The following is a 13,545-nucleotide window of genomic DNA, read 5'->3' as shown; positions in this document are numbered from 1 at the left end:
TTCAGACAAACTCCCAAAGAGGCTTCCTTCAAAGTAAATGCCCCACCATGAAGCAAACAGCCAGGGGTAGAGACTCCAAAAGGCCCAATGTCAAAGAAACTACTCAGGTGGAGCAGTGCAAGGCCCTTGACCACAGTGGCCATCCAATGGGAAATGTTCCCTTTCCAGGGGAGGGTAGCCAACATGCAGTGGGAATCAGGTGAAGCCTGCAACCCCAGTCTAAGCCTTTAGCTTTCCATTGTCTTTCATCTTCTTGCCTCTGCTCTAATTGTTGGGGATCTAGGAGCTCATATGGACACTTCAGCAGCAGGATGCTTGATATTTTCTTCTCTTGATGGAGAAGGAGAGGTGAGAGTTTGGTTCTGGGTGACTTTTGTCCTACACTTTTTCATAATCCACCCAGTGTTGCTGAAAGAAGTAATGAATGATAGAAGTCAGATCAATACAGATGATCCCAGTAGACTGTGAGATTACAAGCCCCTATTAGGAAGCAGTCACATCCAAGACATCATCGGCAGATTTGTTGGTGCTGGAAAGACACACTGACAAATAGTAAGGAAGATTGGTGTATGGGAATGGGAAATGAAATGAAGATTCAGAGGAGTGGGAAAAAAGAGATAATTACCTGAATACAAATGGGAAGGCATGAGTCACAGGCAGAGCCCATGTCACAGAGCATTATTTCCAGGCTGTTGGGGATTGAATCATGTCCCCACAAAAGGCATGTTTGGCTCCCATTCCTGGGTTCTGTGGCTGTGAACCCATTTGTAAGTAGGGTCTTTGAAGATGTCATAAATTGTTGTGCCCAAAGTGACTAGGATGGGCCTTAAGCCCATATGGATGAAGGCTTCACAAGCAGAGGAAATTGGACACAAAGGAGAAGATACAAGAAGCACCCAGAAGCTCGAATCAATGGAATCTGGATGAGAAAGGAGAAGGTGCCACCATGTGCACAGTTGTGATGGAAAAGCCAAGGGCCCCAATGATTGTCAGTCAGCAAGAAGACACTGATCCTGAAGGAAGCTAAGAATTCTCACCTCTGAACCAGTGAGCCAATAAATTCCCATTGTTTAAATCAATCCCTGGTATGGTATTTGATTTAGCATCCTAGAAACAAGAAGAGCTTTTGGTGGTAGAATTTGGAGTGAGGCTACACAAAATACCTAAAATGTGGAAACAGCTTTGGAAATGGATAATGGGTAGAAGCTAGAGGAATAAGGTGCTTCACAGAAGAAACCTAGATTACTTTGAAGAATATGTTAGAAAAGTGGACATTAGGTGGCTGCTGGGGGTAGGGAGTGGAAGAGATGTGATGTGGGGGCATTTTCAGGACTTGGAGTTGTCCTGGGTGGTGCTACAGGGACAGTTACCAGACATTGTATGTCCTCCCATGGCCCACTGGGTGGACTGTAGGAGAGTGTGGGCTATGATGTGGACCATTGACCATGGGGTGCAGGGGTGCTCACAGATGAATTCTCCAAATGCAATGAATGTCTCATGGTGATTGAGGAGGTTGTTGTTATGGGGGGAGGAGTGAGGTGAGGGGGTATATGGGGGCCTCATATTTTTTTAATGTAACATTAAAAAATAAATAAAGACCAAAAAAAATAAAATAAAATGAATGCACTTTGGAAAAAAAAAAAAAAGCTACTTTTGGTGAAGCCTTAGAAGAAAGTGTTGAATGTGTTCTGGGAAACTGTAGAAAAGGAAATCCTTATTTTAAAGAGGCCAAGAACTTGGAAAAATTGTGTGAGATGAAAGGGAGAACTTGAAAGTGATAACCTGGGTATTTAGCTGAGGATTCTAAGCTAAGTGTAGAAGAAGCAGCCTGGTTTCTCTGCAGCTTAGAGTGAACTGAAAGAGGAAAAGGACAAACTGAGGATTGAAATGTTGAGCATAAAAAAAACAACAATTGGACAATCAGCAAGATGGCAGCAGAGTAAGGAACTCCTACAGTCAGCTCCTGCTGCAGGGCAGTTAGTAAACACCCAGCATTCTCTAGAGCTAGCTGAAGTACCCGTTGGGGTCTCTGGGAGACCAGAAGAATATCCTGCAGTGTCCTTGGGGGAGTGGAAGGAGGAGACTACCCCTCTGCAGAGAAGACTCATAAGTGGAGGCTCCAAACCATGGAGGCCAGGGCCAATCCTCCACTGGAGGCACAAACCACCTCGGGAGCTGTTCGGCGGCTGAAACTGAAAGCTCCACTTTCCCAAAACAGGGGAGGAAGAGATGGTTGGGCACCAGTTTCAGCTATAATGAGGAAATTCAGTGGGCTGCAGTATTATCCTGAGAACAGCTAAATTTTGAGCCTGTTCAGGTTAGGGAGAGGCCAGGAGCTGCCATCTTAACTCCATACCTGGCATGTGGGGAAGTGGAGAGGACTGAAAATCCCAGTGCAGGTGAGGACTAGCTTCTTCCCACTCAGATCATATTGCAGCTCTAGCCTAGGCCCAGTGCCACCTCCAGTAGGGAGGAAGCTGTGGAGACCTGCACCAGCCTCTCTGAGAAATTACCGGCCAAGCCACAAAGGCCTGTGATCATCCTATTCTGGCAGCATGAGCCGCCCCAGGAGCTGTTCTTTGATGGGAATTGGAAGTTGCATTTCCTAGAAACAGGGGAGAAGATGGTTGGCTGCCGATTTTGGCTACCGATTGGGAGACTTGGCTGATTAAGAGATAATCCTGGGAATAGCTATGGTGAGAATCAGCCCAAGTCAGAAAAAGACAGTAGCTGCCATTCTGACTCCACCCCCAGCCTGAGGGGAGGCCTGGCTTACTAAAACTCCCAGTGATGGCAGGAATCAGTTTCTTTCACACAGATCAGCCTGCAGCCCACCTAGTCTTCAGCCCCACCTCTGGCAGGGAGGAGGCTGAGGAGTCCTGCCCCAGCCTATACAGCTAACTGCAAGGAACTTTTGCTGGCATAGACTGAAAATCAGAAGTCTACCACAGCAACTGCAGTCATCTTGGGCCCACACTGCACAGATTGCTGCCCATACCTGCAGCTCCATCCCTGCCCCAGGCAGGGGAGAAAGGGATGTGAAGCTTCATCAGTCTCTCTGGGCAACTACACTGTAGGCCTGCATGGGGGTTATTCCACATAGCTATGACTCTGTCCATACCTGGCAAAGGAGAAAGTTGGAAGAAGGTTCATTGGTCCCTGGAGCAATGAAGGAAGCTTGAGCCTCCACAGCTTACAACACTAAGTACATGCTTGGCTCCTACTGCAAAACCCACAAGGGAGAAATGATAGGAAGCCCTAAACTAAAGAGAAAACCTACACCCAAAAAAAAAAACAATCTAGTATGCCAAATGCAAAGATACCAACCAAAATTTACAATTCACACCAAGAAACAGGAGGCTATGGCCCACTTCAAAGAACAAGGTAAGCCTCCAGATGACAAAAAGGAGTTGAGACAACTAATTATAGATGTTCAAACAAATCTCCATAATAATTTCAATGACACGGCTAAAGAGATTAAGGATATTAAGAAGACATTGGATGAGCACAAAGAAGAATTTGAAAGCATACATAAAAAATAGCAGAACTTATGGGAATGAAAGGTGCAATCAATGAAATTTAAAAAAAAAAATTGGAGGCAGCAGACTTGGCCAAGTGGTTAGTGTGTCTGTCTACCACATGGGAGCTCCACAGTTGAAACCCCAGGCCTCCTTGATCCATGTGGAACTGGCCCATGTGCAGTGCTGATTCACACAAGGAGTGCTGAGCCACACAGGGTTGTCCCCCATGTAGGGGAGACCCACGTGCAAGGAGTGTGCCCTGTAAGGATAGCCACCCAGCACGAAAGAAAGTGCAGCCTGCCCAAGAATGGTGCTGCACACACGGAAGTCTGACACAACAAGAGGACACAACAAAAAGAATCACATATTCCCGTGCCATTGACAATGAAGAAGATGCAGCAAATAGACACAGAGAACAGACAACGGGGGGGGGGAGGGGAGAGAAATAAATAAATAAATAAATCTTTTTAAAAAAATTTTAAAAAAATCATTGGAATCATATCATAGCAGATTTGAGAAGGCAGAAGAAAGGATTGGTGAGCTTGGAGAAATGGCCTCTGAAAGTGAACATACAAAAGAATAGATGAAGAAAAGAATGGAAATATTGAACAAGGTCCCAGGGAACTAAATGACAGCAAAAGGTGTGCAAACATATGTGTCGTGCGTGTCCCAGAAAGAAAAGAAAAAGGAAAAGAGGCAGAAGGAATATTTAAAGAAATAATGGTAGAAAATTTCCCAACCTTATTGAAGGACATAGATATCCCTGTCCAAGAAGCCCAACGTGCTCCCTTCCAAAAAAATCCAAGTAGATCAACTTCAAGACACATACTCATCAGAAGGTCAAAGGCCAACATAGAAGAGTTGGCATTGGATTGGGAAAAGTGGACATGGTGGCTGATGGGTATGGGGAAAGGCAGGAAGAGATGAGAGGTGGAGGCATCTTTGGGACATGGAGCTGCCCTGGATGGTGCTTCAGAGGCAATCACCGGACATTGTAAATCCTCACAGGGCCCACTGGATGGAATGGAGGAGAGTATGGGCCATGATGTGGACCATTGACTATGAGGTGCAGAGGTGACCAAAGATGTACTTACCAAATCCAATGGATGTGTCATGATGATGGGAACGAGTGTTGCAGGGGGGGGGGGGGGAGAGGTGGGGTGGGGGGGGTGGGTTGAATGGGACCTCACATATATATTTTTAATGTAATATTATTACAAAATCAATAAAAAAAAAAAGAAGGTCAAAGGCCAAAGACAGAGCATTCTGAGAGCAGCAAGAGAAAAGCAATGCATAATATATAAGGGATATCCAATTTGATTAAGTGTTGATTTCTCACCAGAAACCATCAAGGCAAGAAGACAGTGATGTGATATATTTAAGATACTACAAGAGAAAAACTTCCAGCCAAGAATCTTACATCCAGCAAGACTGTCTTTCAAAAATGAGGGTGAAATTAGAATATTCACAGATAAACAGAAACTGAGAGAATTTCTAAGCAAGAGACCAGAATTTCAGGAAATACTAAAGGGTGTGCTAGAGCCTGAAAAGAAGACAGGAGAGTGGGGCCTGGAAGAGAGTCTAGAAATGAAGATTATATCAATAAAAGTAACTAAAAGTGTCAAAAGAGTGGTGCAAATAAAATATGACAGATTAAACTCAAATAGTCAGGAATAAACTTAACCAATTATGTAAAGCACGTGTATGCAGAAAACTGCAACTCAGTGTTAAAACAAATTTAAAAAAACTCTAAATAACTGGAAGAAAATTCCATGCTCATGGATTGGAAGACTAAATATCATTAAAATGTATATTCTACTCAAATTGATATACAGATTTAATGTCATCCTGATAAAAATTACACCAGCATTAAAGAAAAAATTGAAAACATGATCATTAAATTTATTTGGAAGGGTGAGGAGACCAGAATAGCCAGAAACATCATGAAAAGGAAAAGTGAACCCTCACCTCTAGACTTTAAATCATAATACCTATCTATAGTGATAAAAACAGCATGGTACTGGCCTAAAGACAGACACAATAGACTAATGGAAACAAATTGATGGTTCAGAAAAAGACCCTCACAGGTATGGTCAAGTAATTTTTGAGGAGCCTCTCAAACACAGCTCGGGCAGAACAATCCATTCAACAAATGGTGCTGAAAGAATTGGACATCCATAGCTTAAAGAAGGAAAGAGGACCTCTAACTCACACCATATCCAAAAATTAACTCAAAAAGGATAAAAGAAACCTAAAAATAAAAGCAAGAACCATAAAACTTCTATCTTCAAGACCTGGTGGTAGGTGGTTGATTCTTAAAGGAGATAAGAGAAGGACTGAGTGGACTACTGATGTTTAAATATATTTTTGAAGTTTTAATTAGCTTTACTGTAAAATTGTAAAATTTATTGTAAAATCTCTAGAGTGGATGGTAACACACAGTGAGTAAGAGCTAGTTTATAAATGGGATGTGACTGAAAATGGTAGTCTACAGGTATAAATGCCAATTGACAGAATGCTTGAGAATAATCTAGGAACTGGATAGCACAGTAAACAAAGAGGTGGGTGAGAATTGTGGTTGATGGTACAGATGCAAGGATGCCCTTTGTTAGCTAGAACAAACGTATATCACTTCTGCAGTGTGTTGGGAATGTGGAGAAGCATGGGAAAAATACAGGTGGAATGACTATTGGACTGTGGTTAGTAGTAATAATTAATATTCTTGCATCTATGCAAAAGATGGACTGTGTTGATACTGAGGCACTGTGGAAAATGTGAGCCAAATGTACACTATGGACATGGCAATAATCAGATGACATCATTATTTTATCTGTAGCAAATGACACACCACATTGTGTGTCTTATCTTGCATTGTGATGTGTTGATGGAGGGGTGTTGTTTGGGAACTCTGCACATGTGCATGCTTGTTTTATAAGCTTACAACTTCTCATAAAATAAAATATATAAAAAATAATAACAGGGTGAGTTGGGGGAAAAACACACCAAATGTAAGATAAGAACAATGATTAGTAGTAAGACTTTGACAATCTTCTTTCATAGTCTGTAACAAATGTCTCATGACAATGCAAGGTGTTGGTGGAGGGTTGATATATGGCACCCCTGTATGATGTTATGCATGTTTGCTTTGTAAATTCACAACTTTCACTACACACTTAATTGTTTATGTATGCTCATATATAAATGATATAAAGATAATAATAATTGGATTGGTTAGGGGGAAAATATTTTGTTTAGTAGTAATATTTTGACAATGCTTTTTAATCATTAGTTAAAAAGGTTTAAAAACAATGCAAGTTATTGGTGGTAGGGTGAGGTGTTATATATGTTTATTGGAAGTTATATATGTTTGTTTTGTAAGTTCACAACTATTATACATTTATTGTTTATGTATGTTTATGTATGAGGGATATATTTCAATAAATTTAAAAAAACAACCCAGCAATTGATGATTTAGAAAATTCTTAGACTATCCAGACAGTGTGCTCTGAGATTAGGGCTAGAAGCAGTGCTATCAGGGACCTCCCTGTGATTTTGGGAGGTGAGCCCCAGAAATCAGGTTTCCATGTGATGGCTTAACTGAACTATCCTTTGCTAAAGAACGTGTGGCTGAACATGGATCAAGTCAGCCATTTCAGGAAAGTCAGGACTGAAAATGACTGTTATCCAGGAAGGATCTATGGAACTTTCCATTACCTGATGGTTTGGACCCCCTGGGACTGCATGCAAAGCCAACAAGTTATTTGCAATATTTGTATGATAAACAGAACTTCTATCACCTTGCACTGAAAGGGACAGAGAAAGGATGAATTGAAGGAAGAATGACCATGGAAGCAAAAGTTTGACTCAAATAGATCTCCTCAGGCCAAGAGAGTGGGCCCACCCACATATGTGGAACGGCAAGTCTACTCTGAGCTTGCAGGTGGGCCATATGCCCACATGCTTGGACTGGGCAGGCCTTGTGTCCCATTTGTCAAGGAAAGTGTCACCACACATGGGCTCAGGGAGGGTATTCCCTGTGCTTAGGCATTTGCAGAGACCCTGGCTGCCTTTCTGATGCTTGTAGAGGGTGGTGCCTCCCAGCAACGTTTGGGTAGAACGTGGTGCTGCACAAGAACTTGGAAAGAGTGGAGCTGCTACTCCATCAGGCCCAGAGGACAGAACATTCATCCACAAATGAAGCTTAGGCCCTGAAATCTAATGGAGTGTGCCCTGCTGGTTTTCAGACTTGTTTTGGATATGTAACCCCTATTTTCCTTCAAGTTTTTCCCTCCTGGAATGGGAATATTTATATATATGTCATTGTATATTGTATATTGGAAGCAGGTAACTTATATTCTAGGTTTACAGGTTCATCAGAGAAATTTTGCCCTAGCACAGACTGTACCTGTAACTGGTTTTGATAAGACTTTGAACTTAGCATTTTACTAAAATCCTGAACCTATTTGGAATGCTCGGACAGAATGAACATATTTTGAATGTGGGAAGAACATAACTTATTGGGGTCTGGAGGGTGAACTGTTTGGGACTGAATCACCTTCCCCACAAAAGACATATTCAGGTCCCATCCTCTGGTCATGTGAGACCTACTTATAAATATGACCTTTGAAGAAGTTATCAGTTAAGGTGTGCCAAACCTGAAGAAGGGTGGGCCTAATCCATTATGGCTGAGGTCCTCATGCGCAAATGAAATTGGACATGAAGGGAGAAGTCACAGGGAGCAGTTAGAATCTGGAAGTCAATGGAACCCTGAAGAGAAAGGATAAGATGCTGCTGTGTACATTGCCATGTGGTGGAAAAGCCACATTTCCCAAAGATGGCTGGACAGCCAGAGATACCAGCCCCAGGGGTATGTAAGCTGTCTAGCCTCTGAAAGCATGTGCCAAGAAATTCCTGTTAATCCAATCACTGGTTTGTCTTTGCTTTAGCAGCCAGGAAACTAAAACTGGGGATTTGAAACCTAATCAAAGAAGTTCTGGAATTGGCGCATTTGAATTTCAAACTTTTAGAAATTGAGTCATCTTTTACTTTTTAAGAAAATTAATTTACTGAAGTACATCACCCATACAGAATCATAAATAAACAATAAGGCTATAATATTACTTGAAAATTTATAAAACAAATATACATTACCTCACACAGGACTCTCATAACTTAACCTACCACCAATAACTTGCATTGTAAAGCCTTTTTAACTAATGATTAAAGAACACTGTAAAAATATTACTACTAACCAAAGTATTTTCCCTCATCAAACCATATTATTATCTTTATATCATTTATATATGAATGTACATAAACAAGTGTATCATAAAAGTTGTGAACTTACAAAGCAAACATGCATAACATCATATAGGACTCCCATATGTCAACCCTCCATCAGTACCTTGCATTGTTGTGTGATGTTTGTTATAAATTATGAAAGAGTATTGTCAAAATCTTACTACTAATCATAGTCCTTATCTTACATTTGCTGTGTTTTTCCTGAATCCACCCTATTATTTTTAAAATATATTTTTTATAACAGAGGTTGTAAACTTATAAAGCAATCTTGTACATGTGCAGAATTCCCAAAGAACACCCCTCAATCAACACACCATACTGTGGTGGAACAATCGCTACAGAGAACATAATATCATCTGATTGTTACCATGTTCATAGCAGACATCTGGCTCACATTTTCCATCCTGCCTCATTATCAACACAGTAAGTCTTTCTCATTGATGCAAGAATATTATATTACTACTGCTGAGCACAGTCCATAAGTCACTCCAGCTGTATTTTTCCCATGCTTCTTCACATTCCCAACACCCTGCAGTAGTGATGTACATTTGCTCTAGCTCATATAGGACACTCTTACATCTGTACCATCAACCACAATTCTCACCCACTTCTTGATTTACTGTGGTATTCAGTTCCTAGATTATTCTCTAACATTCTATCAATTTGCACTTACATCCCTAGATTTCCACACTTTTACAGTAAATGTAATTAAAACATCTACATACATTAAACATGAGTAGCCCATCTCAGTCCTTCTCTTACCTCCTTTAAGAATCCACCACCTATCACCAGGTCTTGAAGATATTTTCCTAAAATATCTTCCAATCCATGAGCATGGAATGCTCTTCCAGTTATTTAGGCCTTTGTTGAATTCTTTTAACACTGAGCTGCAGTTTTATAAATACAATTGCTTGACATCATTGGTTATTCCTATTTGAGATTTATCTGTCATATTTTATTTTCACCACTCTTTTGACACTTTTAGTTACTTTTATTGATATAATCTTCATTTCTAGACTCTCCTCCAGGCCTCTCTCTCCTGTCTTTTCTTTTCAGGCTCTAGCATATCCTTTAGTATTTCCTGAAATTCTGGTCTCTTGCTTAGAAATTCTCTCAGTTTCTCTTTATCTGTGAATATTCTAATTTCACCCTCACTTTTTTTTTTAAGATTTATTTTATTTATTTCTCTCCCCTTCCCACCCTGCCCCAGTTGTCTGTTCTCTGTGTCTATTTGCTGTGTATTCTTCTTTGTCCACTTCTGTTTTTGTCAGTGGCACTGGGAATCTCTGTTTCTTTTTGTTGCGTCATCTGGTTGTCAGCTCTCCATCTGTGTGGCACCATTCCTGGGCAGGCTGCACTTTCTTTCATGCTGGGTGGCTCTCCTTATGGGACGCACTCCTTGAGTGTGGGGCTCCCCTACGTGGGGGACACCCCTGCATGGCAAGACACTCCTTGTGTGCATCAGCACTGTGCATGGGCCAGTTCCATACGGGTCAAGGAGGCCTGGGGTTTGAACCGTGGACCTCCCATATGGTAGACGGATGCCCTAACCACTGGGCCAAGTCTGCTTCCCTCGCCCTCACTTTTGAAAGACAGTCTTGCTGTATATAAGATACTTGGCTGGAATTTTTTCTCTTATACTATCTTAAATATATCCTACCGTTGCTTCTTCCCTCCATGGTACTGGTGAGAAATCAGCACTTAATCTTATTGTGTGTCCCTTATATGCTTTGCATTCTTTTTCTCTTGTTCTCTCTTTGTCTAGCATTTGACATTCCAATGAGTATGTGTCTTGGAGTTGGTCTATTCAGATTTCTTCTGTTGGGAATACAGTGTGTTTCTCGGACATGGATATCGATGTCCTTCAATAGGGTTGGGAAATTTTCTACCATTATTTCTTCAAATATTCCTTCTGTCCCTTTTCCCTTTTCTTCTGGGATACCCATGACATGTATGTTTGCACACATTTTGCTGTCATTTATTTGCCTGAGATGTTGTTCAATTTTTTCCTTTCTTTTCTTCATCTCTTCTTTTGTATGTTCATTTCCAGAGGCCATTTCTTGAAGCTCACCAATCCTTTCTTCTGCCTCCTCAAATCTGCTATTATATGATTCCAATGTTTGTTTGTTTATTATTTCCCCTCCCCTCTTTGTGGCTTGCTTGCTGTCTGCTCTGTGTCCATTCACTGTGTACTCTTCTGTGTTCTTGTTTGTCTTCCTTCTTTCTTGTGTGACCTTGCTGAGTTGGCTGTCCATGCATTTGAGAGCCTGGCAGCACTCCACAGCATCTGCAGGCTGGTGTCCCTCTGCAGCTCTTGTGGGCCATGTGGCACTTTGTGGCACCTGCAGGCCAGGTGGTGCTCCATAGCATTTGTGGGCTGGGCAGCCCTCCACAGTGTGTGGGTGGGCCTGCCTTTACAAGGAGGCTCCAGGACACAAAGGGCCTACTATACAGTAGACAGATGCTCATTTGATTGAGCCACAGTCACTTCCCCATCATTCCAATGTTTTTAAATTTCATTTACTACACCTTTCATTCCCATAGATCTATTTTTCTATGTATGCTTTCAAATTCTTCTTTGTGCTCATCCTGTGTCTTCTTAATATCCTTAATATCTTTATTTATTATTATTTATTATTATTGTATTTATTAAGGAGATTTGTTTGAACATCTATGATTAGTAGTCTCAACTCCTTAACATCATCTGGAGGCTGAAGCCTAGGCAAGGGTTGCAGGCCAATCTGGGTAAAAGAAACTGGTTCCTACTGTCATGATTTTCAGTCAGCTGGGTTTCCCCTCAGGTTGGGGGTCTCATCTTTTCCTGTTAAATTCCCCATTTTGAACTAGAATGTCAATAAATGTTATCATATACCAGTCCTGCAAGTATATGTTGAGAGCAGATCAATTGTTTCTTCATTTTAACAGGACCACTCATGGAGAAGAAATGGAATCAGGATCTGTATTAAATGGATTGACTCAGCAGCCTCACCTACACCTGATGTAAATGATGGAGAAGAGATTTTGGATTTTTGAACTCAATGCTTTATATGAGATTTTATTGAGTTTGAAATGATGCTGCATCAGTATGAGACCTCGGGAACCTTGGGAAGATGTGAACATGTTTTGCATGAGAGGAATGTGAAACTCTGAGGGAGGAATATGAAACTCTGTGGGAGGCCAAACTTCTAAAATGGCCTCCTGAATATGTCCTACTCAAACCCCTAGAATCTTTGTGTATAATGAGACATCAATTCTGTGATTATGTTATATTCTACAGCACAGTTGACTTCCAGAAGAAGATTATAGAGGTGGGCCTGATTAATCACGACTCCTTAAATTGCACAGAGATTGCTCTGGGTGGGTAGAAGGTGACATAGTCAGAGGGGTTGCTGGTTTGAAGACAGATTATGAAGGCTCTAGTGAGAAAGGATTAAACAGCTTCTAGAATCAGAGAATATCGCATGTCTGATGGAAACAGAGACCTCAGTCCTGCAAATACAGGAACTGAATTCTGCCAATAATTGGAATGAGCTGAGAAGAAGAACGTGAGCTTCGCATGAGAACTCAGCCTCCCAATTCATTGATTTCACTTTCTCAGACCCTGAGAGGACAATCCAGCCACATGGTTCCAGACTTCTAACCCAGACAACTGTGAGCTATTAAGCGTGTGTTGTTCTGAAATAATAACTCAATAGCTGTGTGTAATTTGTTTTGTAAAAACAGAAAACTATATCCTGATGCCTATCTCTTCTATCTTGATTTCTTATTTTCATGTAACTGTATGTTAATGCTTACATGAAAACCTTGCACTCCCTTTCATGGAACTCTTACAAAGTCCTTACTTCCTGAAGGAAGGACACACTGAGGAACATTTCACTCACTTGAGGAATGTCTCTTTAATGTTCTGAACCAAAATTCTGAAATAATGAAGATGGTAAAATACTTAATGTCACTTTAACAGTATCTGAGAGTTCATGATCAGCATTATTTCCTATGGCAAGTTGGTATTAGCCTCTGTTTACCTGAGCTCATGTTTGGAGGTTTTTACTAAGTATCACTTACCAGCATAGATGAAACAAATCCAACAAGAGTGATGAAACAATGACCACTATTTTCTTCCAGATCAACTTTGACATCTGCAGTCTTCCCTCTTTTCATAACTAGAAATAAAGGAAAGATTCATTATCTAAAGTCCCATTTGAATGGAAATGAAAAACAAATCATCTCGGGAAGCAGCTGTGGCTCAATCGATTGGACTCCTGTCTACCATATGGGAAGCCCTGGGTTCGCATCCTGGGGCCTACTTGTGAAGGAAAGCTGGCCTGTGTGCCACAGAGAGCTGAGAGCCCACACCGCATGGAGAGCTGATGCAGCAAGATGACGCAACAAAGGGAGACAAGCAAACACAGAAGAATGTGCAGCGAATGGACACAGAGAGCAGACAGCAAGCAAGTCGCAAGGGTTGGGGGGAATAAAAACAAAACAAAAACAAAACAAAACAAAAAAACACATCACCTCTGTTTGCAAAATTTTTATATTTCTCAATCCCCATCATGGAGTTCGTGTTCCTCAGACTGGGAGAGTCACCAATGCACTAGAGCCTGGGATCACAGTCATGGCAAGTCAAATGAAGCCAATCTCAAGACTCTCCTGTGAATCACCTCATCACTCACAAATCCAGAAAAATGTGCAAACAAGATGTAGCATCTGGCAAGCCAGAGTT

The 13,545-nt window shown here is 41.2% G+C and overlaps 1 long non-coding RNA gene across 1 annotated transcript in view; it reads left to right on the top strand.

Moving 5' to 3' along the window:
• The window catches only part of LOC139436263 (uncharacterized), a 63,695-nt gene extending 50,960 nt beyond the window's left edge, over positions 1 to 12,735 (top strand). The window contains exon 3 of the long non-coding RNA XR_011645360.1: positions 11,748 to 12,735. This is a non-coding gene — a long non-coding RNA (uncharacterized lncRNA). The remainder of the gene's footprint in view (positions 1 to 11,747) is intronic.
• Positions 12,736 to 13,545: the final 810 nt, after the last annotated feature.

Source organism: Dasypus novemcinctus, chromosome 13 (assembly GCF_030445035.2).
Source record: "Dasypus novemcinctus isolate mDasNov1 chromosome 13, mDasNov1.1.hap2, whole genome shotgun sequence".
Classification (NCBI taxonomy): domain Eukaryota; kingdom Metazoa; phylum Chordata; class Mammalia; order Cingulata; family Dasypodidae; genus Dasypus; species Dasypus novemcinctus.
This window is presented reverse-complemented; position numbering and strand designations above follow the sequence as displayed.